This window comes from Acomys minous (assembly GCF_964271855.1).
Source record: "Acomys minous genome assembly, chromosome: 19".
In the NCBI taxonomy this organism is placed as follows: domain Eukaryota; kingdom Metazoa; phylum Chordata; class Mammalia; order Rodentia; family Muridae; genus Acomys; species Acomys minous.
Genome location: NC_140499.1, coordinates 17038554 through 17055909, shown reverse-complemented (window position 1 = coordinate 17055909; position 17356 = coordinate 17038554). Strand labels below are relative to the sequence as shown.

At 46.4% G+C, this 17356-nt stretch overlaps 1 protein-coding gene across 3 annotated transcripts in view; it reads right to left on the bottom strand.

Moving 5' to 3' along the window:
• LOC311589883 (uncharacterized protein) overlaps positions 1-8636 on the bottom strand; it is a 67296-nt gene extending 58660 nt beyond the window's left edge. For 2 of the 3 annotated variants that reach the window (XM_084768598.1, XM_084768601.1), the window contains exons 1-2: positions 8427-8636; positions 8303-8341 (exon numbers count right to left, since the gene is read on the bottom strand). The gene's annotated coding sequence lies outside the window, so the exon portion shown is untranslated. The remainder of the gene's footprint in view (positions 1-8302; positions 8342-8426) is intronic. The other variant, XR_014776671.1, reaches the window with a different exon arrangement.
• Positions 8637-17356: the final 8720 nt, after the last annotated feature.

The following is a 17356-nucleotide window of genomic DNA, read 5'->3' as shown; positions in this document are numbered from 1 at the left end:
TGCTGGAGACCTACGTCATTCCCAGGACCAAGAGCAAAATCACCAGGGCTATGATGATTAGCTGTGAACGTCAGTTTGCTGCAAGACAGAATAAACTGAGGAGGGAGTCTCAACTGAGGAAACGACCTAGAGCAGATTAGTTTGGGAGTAACTTCACTATCCTCTGAGGCCCCCCCTCCCCACCCCCGCCCCCCTCCCCGCCCCCGCCCCCTCCTCCCCGCCCCCGCCTCCCCCTCCCCGCCCCCGCTCCCCCCTCCCTGCCCCCGAATGTGGGCAGCAATGTTTCAGGCTGGAGTCTGAGCTGTGGAAGGGAATGCTGGCTGAGTGAGCAGAGGGTGTGACGCGCGCAGTGCTCACGCATCCTTCCCTTCGGTGGTGGGCTGGAACCTAGAATGCTAAGACCTGTTCTAAGTTGCTTTCTGGGCAGGGTGTTTCTCACAGCAACAGACATGAAACTAGAATATGGCGATACCGACCCCCTACCCAGGCAAGCATTTCCTGAAGACCTGTGTGTACTCCGTGGGGCAGGAAAGATGGTGGAAACAACCTGGGACTGACTACAGGAGGCTGAGCCCGGCAGCAGATGAAAACAGTAGGTGATGCAGGATGTGGTGTGGTCTCCGTTGGTGGTACCCTAATACTCTGAGGACTCTGTAGGATGGCTCTCCTCTTTGGTCCACTATGGTGGCTAAAGTTATGTTTTAATTTCACACTACTGTGCTTAAAAGAGCTATGATGCCAAAATGCCTCTAATCTTGTAAGCCCCACTTGCCCAAGGACAGATAACTTCCTGGAATGCTGGGGCCCTATTGTTCATGTAAGATTAACAAGCCCAGTGTTCTCACTTCTGTAAACAAGCATGGTTACCCTAGTTGCACAGGATATATGCTTGATCTCACATAGGCCCGAGGTACATAGACAGGAAATAAGTATGCTTGGCCCCGATTGGATGAAGGTGGGAAGCACATAGCCTTATGGGTTTTTGCCTTTATAAGCCCCTGTCTATTGTAAATCCAGTGCCATACTCTGGTGCCATAAGCCATCCTGGGTTTGGACCTGGCCAGTATTTAATAACGCTTGCTTCAATTTTGGCTCAACATTTGTGGTAGTGGTCTTATACCCCCACCCCCACACCCACACCCACACCCACCCCCGTGGGGTTATCATCACTTCTACCTTCCTGCCGTAGGGGAAGGGGATAAAAGTCTGACAGACAAAGCCCTTGGGATGGACACTGTGCATCTGTGTTCCCGCCAAAGGGTACATACTGTATAAGCAAGAAATAAAAATCTCCAGCTTCAAGATGAAAAGATTTTGTATTTGTTTTCATTGCATCTTAACCCAATCCAGTCCTAACTAATGCAAAGTTAGTTCTGGCAACCACTATGCACCATCAGTTTCACTACAACTCAAGGAACTGAGCCCTGATGGAGGAAAGAAGCTGTTCTTGGTGTCAAGGGGGGCGGAGTTATGTCCCACACTCAGCCTGAATTCCGAGGAACCTAGTCTCATATGACAGGGGACTTACCCAAGGTAACACAGACCACAAGTTAAAGGTCAAACCTGTTTTTATGATGCCTTGCCATAACTGGATATAGCCAGATTTTTTTTTAGACTAAGGTTTCTTAAATGTTTTCACCTTGAGACCCCTTTTCACCTGAGAAGTACATGACTGGGGGTATGTAGATACATAAGATATGTATACAAATTAAACATTTATCTATTACATAAATCATAAAGATATTTATTTTTAAATGATTCTTTTGTCCACATACATAAACAAGCTCCTTTTTCATAAAGAGTAGAGTCTGCCTGAACTTTGATTCAGGACACAGACCATCTGCAATGATTTTCAGAGCTGATCAGTAATTTGATTTGATAATCATCAACATTGGCAACACTGTTGCACATAAATAAATAGCACAAAAAGACAAAAGTGTTTTAGGACCATTTAAGAAATTGTTGGAAATTCTGTCAACCCCCCCAAAAATTTCACTCAACAATCTATCACTGTCAGAAGTCAGGGCTGGAACTCAAGACAGGAGCCATGGAGATAGGCTCCTTTTTAGCTCACTGCTCCTTCACAGGCTTTTGCTTACCTAGCTTTCTTTGAAATTTGTTTTTAAGTATGTGTAGGTGTGTCTGCATATAGGTTTGCACACACATGCACGCAGGTGCCCACAGAGTCCAGAGATGTTAGAGGTAGGGCTATAGACATCCAATCTGGGTGCTGAGAATTGAACCCTGGTCCTCTGCTAAAGTAATATGTAATAGTAACCACTTCTATTAACTGCTAAACCATTTCTCCAGGCCCCTTAACCAGCTTTCTTGTAGATCCCAGGACTGCCTTCCCAGAAAATGGTACCACCTACAGTGGGTTGGACCTTTCTACCTCAATTAAGACAATCAAGATAATCCCTCATAGACAGGGCCGAAGACCAACCTGGCAAAGACAATTACTCAACTGAGACACTGTCTTCATGATTCTAAGCTGTGTCAAGGCGACAGTTAATGTTACCGAGGTAACTAGGGCAGCCTCTAAGCAGGCAGGAGCAGCCTTTGGTTGAGAGAAGGGTTCGGGTGGTAGTAGTCAACTCACACAGGGGTGGAGATGTAAAAAGACATTTGAACAATGGATCCAGACCTAGACAGAGGAGCACTGATGGGAGATTGCACAACAGTCAATGGATACTGTGTCACTGCCTTCAACGCTGCAGCCAGGACCAAACAAGAGGCAACTCAGAGGAAGAAGGATTATGTTAGCCTAGACTCCATGGTGGGAAGCAACAAAGGCTGGGACATCTAAGCCTGAGGCATCGATTGTTATGTTTCCACAGATTAGGAAGTAAAAACAGGACAGGAAACAAGTAGGTGGGGCTATTGGTCTCAAAACCCACTCACAGTAATCCTCCTCTTCCAACAAGGCCTACTTTTAAAGTTTCTGCAACCTTTCCAAAGAGCCGATGCCAGGAAAAGTCCTTTCATGGAGAAACACCCATGCCAGCAGGCACTGGCACTCACCAGAGACCTACTGCTGGTTGGCCGACAGTAATTAGGAATGTACACAGAAAATATTCCATGTTTGTGGGCATTTTATCATTACATAGAATGTATGTTGATGTTGTATGTATTTTAGTAGCAATATGTAGTCATTACAAATGAACCTATTCTTAAATTCTTTGGCAAAGCAGACTTTCGGAAAATATGACTCATCAGATACAGTTGTATCTGTCTTGGTTACTTCTGTTTCTGCCACCAAAGCAACTCAAGAGAGAAAGGGCTTAGTCTGGCTCCCAGCCTGGGATAGAGCCCATCACAGAGGGGAGTCCTAACAGCAGGAGTTTGCGGGAGCTGGTGTCGTTGTTGCTCAGTCAAGGACACCAGAGAGTGACAAATGCATGCTGCTTGGCCCAGCTTTCCATTCTCTGTAGTCCAGAATCTCCTACCCTGGGAGTGGCCCTGCCCAGTCAAAGTGCTCTTCCCACAACAGTTAATGTAATCACGATAATTCCAAAGGATAAGGTCTAGGGCTGACCTTATCTAGATAATTCCCTACAGGTAAGGCCAATGGCTAACCTTAGCTAGATAATTGCCTACGTGCACGACCAAGGGCTAACCTTATCTAGATAATTCCTCACAAGTGTGCCTAGAAGCCAGGTTCTTAGATTACTCAAATTGACAACTAATACTACAATTAATACTATCCTCCCCCGACCCCAACACACACACACACACACACACACACACACACACACACACACACACACCCTACATAAAGGTGTGAGAATGGCTTAGTTTCCAGGCCATAGCATAAAATAGCTCCAAGAAATATCAGCAGCTGAATGCTTATGTAAGGCATCAGTTGATATCAAGATATGAACAGCTGAGGATGTGAATCATTGACTTAGTTCCTCCTGAGATAAACCTCCAGGCAGAAGTGAGGAGTGTCAGCACCCAGGTGCCAAGAGGTTCGGTACATGCGCCTCATGGCGCTCCCTCCCTACCCGCACTGGTCCTTGACACACTCATGAATAAGGAGCCAAGTCACTGTACTTTCTGAATACAAGATTTTAGTCCCCAGCCACTCCTGTCCACTGTGGCAGTAAATCCCCATGTTTCACTCAGAAGTTTGTCTCTTCACTACTTAGTAGAATTAAACCATCCCGTTCTGGAATTCAAATGACAGGCAAAACAAATTGTCCCAAACAGCCAGGCCAGCTATCCAATATCCTTATTACAAAAATAAATAAGAGAGAGCCTCGTTAACGAGGAGAAGAGCATGCTCTTTAAGTCATAGAGTTCCGTTTGAATAAACAAGTGTCGTTTAACGAGGTTTCTCTGCAATTCATTTTCATTGGATTTGCTATGGGAGAACATATGAACATCTGGAAAACTCTAAAAGTCTGACCATTCTTATCTCTGACATGTCAGCTGGTTGTTATCATAAGCTAACCACGGTTTTTATTAAAGGTAACTGCAACAGAATTGGCTGTTGAGACACAGAATGGGAAGAGAAAGATGTCTCTGATTAGGAACATTGTTATTAACAAAGCATGCAGGACGGGAGACCAGAGCCTGGCCTTGGTAATTAGAACCCCTTCCAAGCAAGACCTTTCCAAAGGGCTTCATGGGCTTTGGCCATGGCTGGGTCTTAAATTATGCATGCTTACACACCCTGTGGTATTTTTAAAAGTTTACCAATAACTCCAAAAGCCCTAGATACAAAAAAAAGAAAGAAAGAAAAGAAAAGAAGAAGAAGAAGAAGAAGAAGAAGAAGAAGAAGAAGAAGAAGAAGAAGAAGAAGAAGAACCACAATTAAATTAGACCCAGTGGTAAAGAAGAAAATCTGAACTTTCAAGTACCCATAAAAGAGGAGGAAGGGGGGAAAACCCAGCTGGAGGGCCACAAAATGCCAAACCAAATCTATGTACTTTTGTCCCAGGCCCCGGGTTGTCAAGAACTTAGATAAAAAACACCTGCAATGAGCCAACCAGGTGCTGCCTCCTGCCTTACAGAGACATGCGTGCTTGGCCTACAAACCCTGCACGAACGCCAGGGTTCTTTCAAATATATGAATGACCTACAAAGGCCTACAAATTTCTTCCCAGCTTCTTTGATGAGAGAGACAAGCTCAGGTCTGAACCACACCCTAGACACTTCCTGTCTTCAAACACCTGCTAGTAAAACCTTTGGGAAATGGGCCAAAGGGCTGTGGAAACCCTGGGCTTTCACCTTCCTTCTCCTCCGAGGCTGTCATTGACCAAAGATACTGTCAAGGAGCTGAGCGGCCCACACTGACTAAGTTCTGTTTTTGTATCATGCCTTTGCTCTGAGACGGCGGCTCCAAGCAGCATGGTCAAACAAGTTCTTGTTCCCAGGCCCAGGGACCTACTCCTATCCTGATTGGTGGAAACTCCCTTGCTTAACCCCTTATGTTGAAATATGATTGGACAATGCTACAGCCCACCCCGCTCCCCTTGCTCTGTGGTTTTACTCTTTAAATATGAAGTACGGCTTCCCCTCGGGGACTCAGTTCAGATCCAGAACTGATGGCCTGCCTGAGGGAGCAGAAAGTAAAGCTTGCCTTTTTAAGCTTCCATCTCTGAAGCCAGTTTTCTCAGCTTCCTCCCTGAGCCCAGCAAACCTGAGAGCTTGCTCCAGTGACACGCCGCCTCCAACAGGGCCACGCCTCCTAATCCTTCCCAACCAGCCACCAACTAGGACCCGGGTATTCAAATAAAGAGACACAATGACAGCTAGTCCCTCTTTCAGAGGTTTTCCTTCTTCTCCTCTCTAATTCATTGTACTAGTGAGCTCTTTATGGTTTTCTATTCCAAAGGCCTGCGAGAACAAATAACTGGCCATTTTTATCACCTTCTGACACTCAATGCCATGATGCAGACTCCCAGCCCATCTCCTAAAGTACTTCAAGCCCCACTGTGACCGTAGGCCAGCTGTAGCTCTTGTGGGAAGCCATGGTCCTAACTCTCTGCCATCTCTTGATTATCTGAGGAAAGGAGAAGTTGTCCTTGAGACATCTGGACTCAGACAACTATTTCCTTACAACAGAAGCTGTCCAGCTACTGAGAATTCCCCGGTTGCCCCTAGGACCTGGAACCTTGAACTTAGATTCTCCCTGTGATTAAATGGAGTCTGAAAATGAAATGGTAGTACTTAGAATACGTTTCTTCAAGGAATTCCTGAGATGTGTGGACAAATGGATTGAACTAGAAATTATCATAATGAATGAGTTCACCCAGAAGCAAAAAGAGACAAATGGTATATACTCACTTATATCGAGACACTAGTCCAAGGGGCATGTCCCATGAAAGTCTTCACTTACCAGGAAAGTGGGACAGAGGGGAGGACATCCTATTGGGACTTTAGGTGAGAGAAGCATGGGAGAATGGGGGAATAGAAGGATCCAGAGGGTCCTAGAAACCTGCAAAAAGAACATTATGATGCACAGATCTGGGTCCAGGGGTCCTGCTCAAACTATGGCACCAGCCAAGGACAATATAGGCAGTAAACTTCGAACCCCTACCCAGATCTAGCCGATGGACAGGACATTCTCCACCATTGAGTGGAGAGTGAGGTCTGACTTTCACACGAACTCTGGTGCCCCATGTTTGACCATGTCCCCTGGATGGGGAGGCCTGGTGGCACTCAGAGGAAGGATAGCAGGCTACCAAGAAGAGACTTGATACCCTATGAGCATATACAGGGGGAGGAGGTCCCCCTCAGTCACAGACATAGGGGAGTGGAGTAGGGGGTAAGTGGGAGGGAGGGAGGAATGGGAGGATAAAAGAAATGGGCTAGCAATTGAGATGTAATATGAATAAATTAATTTTAAAAAACAGAATACGTTTACTTTGCTCATTCCCAACAGTTTTGAAAACCTCCCACTGTTCTCAGTGTGTCTCTCTGCTTCCTGTTTGGGATGCTACTCTGAATGCTCAGCTGCTGCTCCATTACCATGCCTGCTGCCTGCTGCCATGTTCCTACCATGATGGCCATGGTCTCTGACCTTCTCCTGTACCATGTCTTCTGCCTGCTGCCATGCTCCTACTATGATGGCCGTGGTCTCTGTCCTTCTCCTGTACCATGTCTTCTGCCTGCTGCCATGCTCCTACCATGATGGCCATGGTCTCTGTCCTTCTCCTGTACCATGTCTGCTGCCTGCTGCCTGCTGCCATGCTCCCTACCATGACAGCAATGGACTCAAACCTTCTAGAGCTGTAAATACCAAATAAACCCTTCTGTCTGTAAGTTACCTTGGTCGTGCAATAGGTAACTAAGACAGACTTCTAGCTGCTTCTGGATAGAGGGTTTATGTCATGAGACAGAATAATGTACGTGAAGTCCTCTGACCGTCCCCAGCTTCCATAGTCAACACATGACACTCATGCAACGTCAGCTGTTTCTAGATTAACCAATGAACACTAAATGCTGGTGGATTTTCTTTTCTTTATACAACACTTTCACCAAAGTGAAGGGTTCTCCTGTTGAAAGAAGCCCTGGAGAGGGTTCTCAACGCGAGACCTGGATAAGAAAGCAAGGGGTTTTCATAGGATGTGTCCCCACATCTGATGTCCAATTGGAAATATTCTTCAATATTCTCAGATCATCTCACGAGTTACATGGCCCCCAAAATGTCAAATAGGACCACATCTGAGTGAATAATTTAGTCTGAAAATAACCAAAATTTACTCTCTGTCACGCGAGCCTACCTGCTGTCTTAAAAGCTTCTCCAGAGGATCTGGCTTGAAACACAAAGTCGGATGAGTGCTGGCAGCTCCCTCAAGGCTAGCAGTGTTTCTCTCCGGGAAGCACAGGTGGTTGCTTCTCAAAGCTCCTGCCTGGCACCAGCAATGCCAGCCCGAACAAGGCCAAGCCAGCAGCAGATGGACAGCAGCTGTACCGAGGGCTGGGGACACCGGAGGGCTGAGGACACCGCCTGCAGCTTGGCCACTCTCCACATGGCTTCCCCACAGACCTCCCTTGAACCCCTTCATTCCCACATCTTAGCATAAGCCCCCCGGGGGGCTTGCTTCTGCATAACAGGACTCAAGTGAAGGCAGGGACTGTTCCCTGAATCACGGTAAATGCAGACAGGAAGTAACTGCACCTTTCCTTTCCCCAGAGGAAATGCAGGCTTGTAAGAACTATTGACTGAACCAGATGAAATAATCTCTGAGTCATAGAATACCTTTCTTTGGATGGTTACAGGCACGGATAACATTTTGGTCACATTTAGACTTGAATGTCTTTGAGTAGAACAGGAAATCAAGAGATTTCTTACCTTAATTGCTATAAATTGATGGCATCTTGGGGTCACCAACTGGAAGAAGAGGAGAGAAATTATTACTCCGTTACCCAGATTCCTTTTCTAGATTTACTTCCCCTTTATGTGGATGGCATCTTACCTGCATCTGTGTACAGCCGGGTGGGTGCCCGCTTTCCTCAGGCGTCAGAAGAAGGCACTGGATCCTCATAGACAGCTGTCAGCCATCATGTTGGTGCTGGGAACAGAACCCTGGTCCTCTGAGGTGTTCTTGTGGGCTGAGCCAGCTCTCTAGCCCACTTAATCCAGATTCTGAGGCAACAAGTATTACAGTCCCCAGTTAATTGTTTAAACGTCCATTTCCTTTTATCTGTAGGGGTAGGGCCAGGAGAGAGGAGAAGGAACTAGAACATGCAGAAAACAGATGTGGAAATAAATATTTATCAACAAAAGCTTGGCGAACCCTGATCAGGATTTCTCCCTTGCGCTGTTTTCCTGATTTCCCCGAACCCCGGGATATTTATAGCTAGAGAGGCAAACCTTTTTGTTTATAACTTCTCCGCCAGGCGAGGGCCACATGTGTGGGGAATTCCAATGCGTCCTCCAACCCCAACACAATATTAAGAAACATTTTTGACACAAGGGATTTCTGCCAGAGATGGGAGGAGGTAATAGTTTCCTCTTGCTGGCTGTGTGACCCACCTGCCTGCGCCCCTCCCACTGGACCCTGGAGAATCACCTCAGGAGTCTCCTCAGGGAAAAGAAAATACTGAAGCTTAGGGACCGCCAAAGGAAACGTGTCTCCGTGAGAAAGCAAGACTTGGCGCTGAGACATGGCACTGAGACATGGTGGACCACACCTTGGCCAGACCGCTTAGCTCTGTGCGTCTCCAGCTTTCTATTTCAATCTGATCTTCCTGTCAGGACTCCAAAGACAGATTTGAGGAGGGTGTGTCCCTGGATCTTTCTGTCCTTCTTCCCTATGTAGCTACATGGAATAAATCTCCTTTTTCTGGTTTTCATTATGAATTTGTTTGGTTTTGTTTTTTACTTTTGTTTTGTTTTGTTTTGTTTTGTTTTGTTTTGTTTTGTTCAGTTGGTGTACTGAGGACAGTGGCCAAACCTGGTTCACTGGGGCACAGGCAGTGACTCTAGGTCTTGAAACAGTTTGTCCTGTCCTTGGACTTCCAGGCAGAATAAACAGCACCTGTATCAAAGGCGGCCACACACTGGCGCAGGCCCAGCAGACACAGGAGGCGCAGTCTGTTTATCAGACAGCACATTGTCTTCACCAGGATGTGGTCGCCTTTGTAACAAGAGGTATGCAAATGAGTTTCCCAGAGACCCAACACCCTGCCCCCCACGCTGTCCTTCCGGAGACACATGCTAATGGGGGTTCTCCTGAGAACAGAAGAGGGCCACAGAAGGGCTGCAAGAGGAAGTACTCAGAATTAGCCGGATTAGCCCTGCAGACCCTTTGGAGAAACCTCACAAATAATGCAACTCCAAACCTCTCATTCCTCCCAAAAGGAAACAGTTTTTTAAAATTAGTGTGTTTTTTATTATTCAATTAAAAATAAAATCTGACTCCAGCTGGTATATTCCCAGCGCAGGGGAAGACAAAGAGACATTAAGATGTCCCCTTTTTTGTCCAGATAACTGCACCAAAAGGGTTTCACGAAGCCACTGACAAGAGTTCCTTTCTCAGCCTCTGTTGTCTGTCTCCTCCATAAAAAGTTGCTGTGACAGTACCTGTGGCACTGGGCACTGAGTGAACTCAGTAAGATTAAATAATAACTTTAGTATAGTGCCCCAGAACACAGCCCGGGCTCTATAAATGGCAGATGGTTGTATATTATGAACATATTATCATAATAAAAGCACAAAGGATGAGACCATGAGATCGGGCAGAGCAGGGACCCCAAAGCAGCAGCATCTTTGTTTCTGTGGCCAGAACGCCAGAGTGATGTCTGATGCCCTGCCTCCTCCTCGAGGCTGTCCTTGGAGTGCAGGCCAGAACTTCTGCCCAGACCCTGAGCACTTCTAGCAGACAGACTTAGAACTGATCTCTAGATTTTCATGGTAAAAATGGACTATATTCTTCTCCTGAATGACTGTAGGGTCACCTCCTCAAAGGAGTAAATGACACAGCAGCAGCGAAGTGCATTACAGGGGCACTAGTTTCTACTGGTCAAGAGGATGAAATCTCTGGTTTCAGTGGAAAAAAAATGAACATTGGCTGGGCTCACCAAACGACCTACCTAAGTGACCCCTGCATAGCTGGGCTCACTTTAAACCATGCTAGGTGGGTGGAATAATTAGCCCTTTAATGAGATGATGTGCTTTTCCTACCCAGAATTCCCACTCCCTGGCGTCATCATTACAAGCTTCCATGAAGCCCATTGGGGGGTCTGCTCAGCTTTCTGACTCAGAAAGGCACAGCTTTCCTTTCTTCCTGTCTCTCTTTTAGACGCTAGCCAGAACCCAAATGCACTTTTCCTGGTACTTTGGGCTTTCTTACTTTTTCTCTAAAGTTCCCTCCCCACCACGTAGCTGCAAGCTACCCGACCTCCGACCTGCGTGCTGTCTTGACACAAAGAGCAATGCTTTCCCCCTCCACTTCTCCATTGTCTTCCTATGGCATGCAAGGTTTACAGCTCGCCTGCCCTGAGGTTTCTTAAGACTCTGTTGTAAGTAAAATTGTCCTTCACGCTTCCATTTGGGCCCGTTCATGAAATATTTTATCAATGAGACTAAAAACCCAAGAGGGTGTTACAGGGAGCACCACCAGAGACAGTTTACAGCCAATTGAAAGTCTTTATGTGGCTGAGACTGCATTCAGGTATTTGCAACCCACATGTATCACCAAGTGTTTAGGGTAAGGGATTTTTAAAGGCAAAAACTACATGCTTGTATATCACTAGGCAGCTGCAGGGAGAGATTTTATGCAAGCAAGCTGTTTAGCAGAAGAGAAATAAGTTGACTGGAGTATCTCGACCTTGGGTTGCTAAAATACACTTAGATAATTCTCCATCAAGGAGATCAAATTCTAGTTAAACCTGAAATGGACTCGGCAAGAATACAAAATGGAAAAACTTCTGCACTCTGTTTCCCAGTCACAGGGGACCCTAATTTCCTCAGTAACACCTGGTGACCCAAAGGGAACGCCCCCAAATTTCCGATGATAACACGAAGAATGAGATCCAAGGACCACAGGGAGAGAGCATGGGGCTTTTAAGAGTAATTATAAAGAATGAACAGTAGCCATCCCACTGGCTAAGTGTCCAGTTACTGGTTTGTACAGATGTTCACCTTAATCCTATCTGAGCCTTTGTTTCTTGTGATAAGACTCTAACTCTGCCTACACGAAGACTAATGGAGGCCGGCACCTGAAGTGTCTGGCATCAACCAGGTAACAGCCCCTCCACAGTGGCTGTCACTTTCTTGTTTCAGTTTACACAAGCCTGTGACTGGGTTTAAATTCCAGCTCTGCCACCTGAGGCTGTGTGATGATGGGCACATTGTTTAAGCTTTCTGGTCTCAACTTCCTCAGCCGAGGTCATACACATCTATCTCCAGGTCTGCTCCGAGGATGAAATAAAAACCTGGAGGAAGGTTGGTCCTTGAGTTGCCTTCCAGTGGAAAAGGAGGTAGCTCCCAGGAAGAGAAAGCAGGACCTGTGTTAGGTTGTGAGCTAATGGTGCAGAAAGTGACTCAATCAACAGCCTACTAAGTGAGTGAATCATGTTGGGAGAAAGTGGGCCATGGTGACCACAATGTACGACCATGTCCCTGATGGGATGGGTAACAGATGATTGCTTCTCTGACTTGGTGAGGGGTCAGGTGAGGGAGGATATAGGCCACTTACTGACTCAGCCCATAGTATACTAAAAAATGGCCAGGCCTGGGCTTGGGGAAGCAGCTCAGTGCTTACGAGGCTGGCTGCTTGTCCAAAGGATCTGAGTTCAGTTCCCAGAACCCACACTGTGTGGCTTTTAACTGCCTGTATCTCCAGATCCATTGGATCCAATGCTCTCCTCTGGCCTCTAGGGGTACCTGTATCCATATGGCATATGCTCACCATACACACACACACATACACACACACACACACACTCACATACACACTTACCACACACACACACTCACACACACACTTACCACACACACACACATTCACCAAACACACACACACATTCACCATAAACACACACACACATTCACCAAACACATACACACACTCACACACACACATTCACCACACACACACGTACACACACACTCACACTGGCCTCTGGGGGCACCTGCAGACTTTATGGCATATGCTCACCACACACACACACACACACCATACACACACACACACACCATACACACACACACACACATACTCACATACACTCACACTGGCCTCTGGGGGCACCTGCACACATATGCCAAACACTTACCATATGTACACACACACACATACACTCACACATACACTCTCACTCACACACATACACATACACACACACACACATACAGTCATACAGAGACATCCACACATACACACAAATAAAAATAAATCTGAGAATCACAATCCCAATCTCCACCCAGCACCCAGCAAAAGGCCACCGGGCAGGCGGCAGATTGGAATTCCTCCCTGGCAGCCCCTCCCACTCCCCATGTCCTTTAACAGACGCACATTCATTTGGCTCACTCCTTGTCCCTGTGTCGTTTTTCTCCTTCTGCGAGACAGTGGATTCGGGAGTCATGGCTTAGGGTAGCTTTGGTGACGACTTATTATCCAACACTCAAGTTTCCTGAGTTAAGTTCACTGGACCAGAGAGACTCAGTGGCTCTCAAGAAAGCCACAACACCAGCCTGGAGTGAAGCCCATGATGGGCAGCCATTACTTGATCTAGGTAGTTAATCTTGTTTACTGCTCTATTTCAGCCAGGTGTGCCACACTGTCTTGGTGGACCTGGAATCAGACTGGCTATGGGGATTGCACACTGAAGCCAGGTGTGATGATTTGAATAAGAATGGGCCCCATAGGCTCACATATTTTAATGCTTAGTCATCAGGGAATGGCACTCCTTGAGAAGGATTAGGAGGTGTGGCCTTGTTGGAGTGGGTGTGGCCTAATTGGAGGAAGTGCATCACTAAATGGTGGAGCTTTGAGACCAGTCCGGTGTCACCATTTTCCTGTTGCTTGTGGGTTTCTCCAGCACCATGTCTACCTGTGTGTGGTCGTGTTCCTCACCGTGATAATAAACTAAACCTCTGAAGCTGTAAGGCAGCCCCAGTTAAACGCTTTCTTTTATAAGAGTTGCGTGGTCATGCTGTCTCTTTGCAGAGATAGAACAATGACCAAGACACCAGGATTTTATTCTAGGTAAGCACTCTACCAATGGGGTCACATCCCCAACCTTCAGTGTGTTTATATAATTAAAGCATCCCCACTTTGCACAGGAATGGTGCCAAATATTCACCCTCATGTTAGCAGTCACCTCAGCAAATGTGGGTAGTATCTTCATGTTTTCTGACATACTTTAATAGAAAGACTTTGTGTGTGTGTGTGTGTGTGTGTGTGTGTGTGTGTGTGTGTTTAGTTTTTGAATTTTTGAGACAGGATTTCTCTGTGTATCTTTGCCTGTCCTGGAACTTACTCTGTAACCCAGGCTGGCCTGGAAATAATAGAGATCCACCTGCCTCTGCCTCCCAGAGTTCTGGGATTAATCGTGTATGCCATCACCGCCTGGCTTAACCAGAAATTTTTTTTTAATCAATATAAATAACATTCCCTATTTCTATGTTCTGTTAACCCTTTCTCCTACTTGGACGTGACTTTTCTTTCACTTATCTCTTCTCCTGTCTCCCCTACAGTTAAACATTTGAGTTGAACGTGGAGACTCTCACCTTGCTCAGTCTAGGAGGGGAGCCCTCGAGCGCCCTGACATGAGTTTGCCTGAACACAAATCCCTTTACCACCTAATAGCTGGTTTGGGCCTTGGAAAAGTCACTGCGATTCTTTGTGCCTTGAGTCTGTCAACAATAAAATATGGATAATAACAGTCCTGACCTCATAAGACTGCCATGAAGATTAAAGACCTAATCCATGAGAAGGGCCGCAGGCCAGGCACTGAGGAATGGGGTTGCATTGTTACTATGGTGACCGTGACTATAATTAAAAAGCATACTAAGTTTAAACATATTTACATATTTGCACATGCTTAGCAGCATATGTAAACACTCATGCACCTTATTCATCATTCTCAAGCAGAGACAAACAAATATATGATTAATCAGGAAATAATGTATGTTATGGTTGAGACAGAAAAAGGCATGGTGGGTGCTGGGCATGTGACTAAGTTGGTAGAGTGCTTGCTTAGCATAACCAAGCCCTGGGTTTGACCCCCAGGTCTGTAAACCACCAATCATGGTTGAAGTGACTGTCCCTCTAGTGCTCTGAAGATGGTGGCAGGAGAATTAAGGGTTCAAGGCCATCCTTGTCTACATAGCTAGCCTGTGCTACATGATAACTTATTTCAAAATGTGCATAATACCCAAGCAAAGAGAGTGTCAGTGCAGTGTGGCTGTGCACAGAGAGGGAGGGAGAGCCCTGAGGAGGGCAGAACTGCCCCAGTCCTGCACAGACCGTGTGGAGGAGGCCAGGAGACAGTGCCAGTCTGATTTCACAGGTGAAAAGGCGCCTTTGTTGGGTCTTGCAAACATACATGATCTCATTTACATCTTAAAATAATCACTCAGCTGCCTTGAAGATAGGCGTCAGGGAGATAAAATCTGGAAAGTCCTGTAGCAATCCAAACAAAACAAACCGAGCAAGCAGGCGGCTCCTGGTAGGAAGGGAACGGTGGAGACAAGAAGCAACCGGGGCCAGGACACATCCTAAAGATAAAATCAACAGGATGTGCTGGTGATCGGCAGCACAGGCAACTGCGGGAAGCACTCAGTGAAGGAAGGTGTTAGGATGACATCATGCTTTAATTCTAGGTTTGGCCTCTTCTCTGTTTCAAAGTACAAATTAACTACCAAAGTCCCACTGTGACAATGAACACAGAAAAAGGGCCAGAGCCAGAGGATGGTCCGGGCATCAGGGAGGAGCCTGAGAGCATCATGGCCTGGGATTGTCCTCAGCCTGCAGCAGAGGCTCACACTTTCATGGACCATTCTCATCCCTTTAGGTGTAGGTCGCATGGCCTGGGGGGAAATGAGCAATAAGGATTGACCAAGGGCAAAGCTTTAGCCCATGAACTTGGAGTCACAGAAGAAATTTGGACCCTTTGGAGGATCCAAAAGCCCTAGAAAGGCTAATAGAACACAGAGATCTGGCACCAGAAGAGACCTCAAAATATGCACAGCTCTCAAGAGAAGGCCAGAGCAAAGGAGACCACAGAGCCATGGACACAGAGGTTATGGAGGAGAATGGCCATAGGGCCCCAGGTGCCGGGGCAACCAACTCAGAGCACAGGCAGCTTGAGCCATGCCTGCAAGGGAAGAGATCTGAACACCAGAGGCCCTGACCAAGGGAGCCAACCCAGAAGTTATTCGGGTGCCAGGACCGAATCCGGAGTGCAGCCCCTGCCTTCCTATCCTAGCAATGGCTTTTGTTGAAAACTGGCCTCAGAAGTTAAGAAAAAAAAAAAAAGCATGAACAGTATGTTTTATGGCTGGTGCCTTTTCTTTGTCCATCTAACTTATAATTATTGTCCCTAACATGCCCCAAAAATCTTGGCCACCATGCTATTGTTGGACATGCAAAATAAATACTAAATAAAATAAACAGGGCGCTTTCTGGGGATGAATGCAGTCCTTGAGGTGGGGATGGGGCTGAGTGGCAGAGCTCTTGGAGACACGTGTGATCCTGAGACTGAGGCCAGCACAGGAGAGGCGAAGGGACAGCAGGAGTGAAGGAGGGACAGGAAGGAAAGGAGGTAAAGAGAGAGAGGTAAAAGAATGCAGGGGAAAGATAATCATGGTGAGAACGTGTCTGCCTTGATGAACGAAATAGTTATATTAAAATCTACAGTGCATATAACAATATGAACATGTAGACTAGCAGGCCAGAAGGTCTGCAATTGTAGCTTTAGTCTGTGGGGGAAAAAAATAGCTGGGGCTAAAGACATAGTACATCAGGTAAAGGCACCTACCACCAAGCCTGCACCTGAGCTCAGTCTCGGGACCCATGTGGTAAAAGGCACAAATCAACCCGTGCAAGTTGTCCTGCGACTTCCATATGCACAGACTGTGCATATGCTCCCTCCCCCACATATGCACCCCTCCCCCACAAAGCACAATGAACAAACAAATAAATAAATATTTTTTAAAGTAAAAAATCAACCGGACAAGCATTAACTATAAAATTCTGGTGAACAGAGGATGAATGAAATTTGCTCTTTAAATAACAGATAAACTTGACTGTATGAGCCCGGAGAGCTTGCCACACCTGCTCTACGGGAATCTGTGGTGTGTTTATAAACTGTTGACCATAAATCAAGCCAAAACAAAACAAAACAAAACTACAACTAACACAGGACACATTGCTGGCTTTGAGCCTGATTTATTAAGCTGTAATTAGGGCTGGGAAGATGGCGCATATCTGCTGAGGACCCGAGTTTGATTCTTGGAATCTGGGGCTTGCTGGTCAGCTAGTCTGACCTACCTGACAAGCTACAGCCGACTGAGAGACCCTGTCTCAGAAACAAGGTGGATGGCACCTGGAGAGTGATACCTGTGATTGAGTTCTGGCTTGCTTACACACACACACACACACACACACACAAACACACACACACACACACACACAGAGAGAGAGAGAGAGAGAGAGAGAGAGAGACAGACAGACAGACAGACAGACAGACAGACAGACAGACACAGACACAGAGACACAGAGACAGAGACAGAGATAGAGACACAGAGACAGAGACACAGAGACAGAGAGAGACTGAGAGACACAAGCAGACAGACAGAGAGGGAAGAACTATAATTAAAGAAGAAAAGGAACTTGAGACTCACTCTCCAGCACCCAGGTTCCCCTAGTTGGCACACTTATAAAGAAACCAGGGA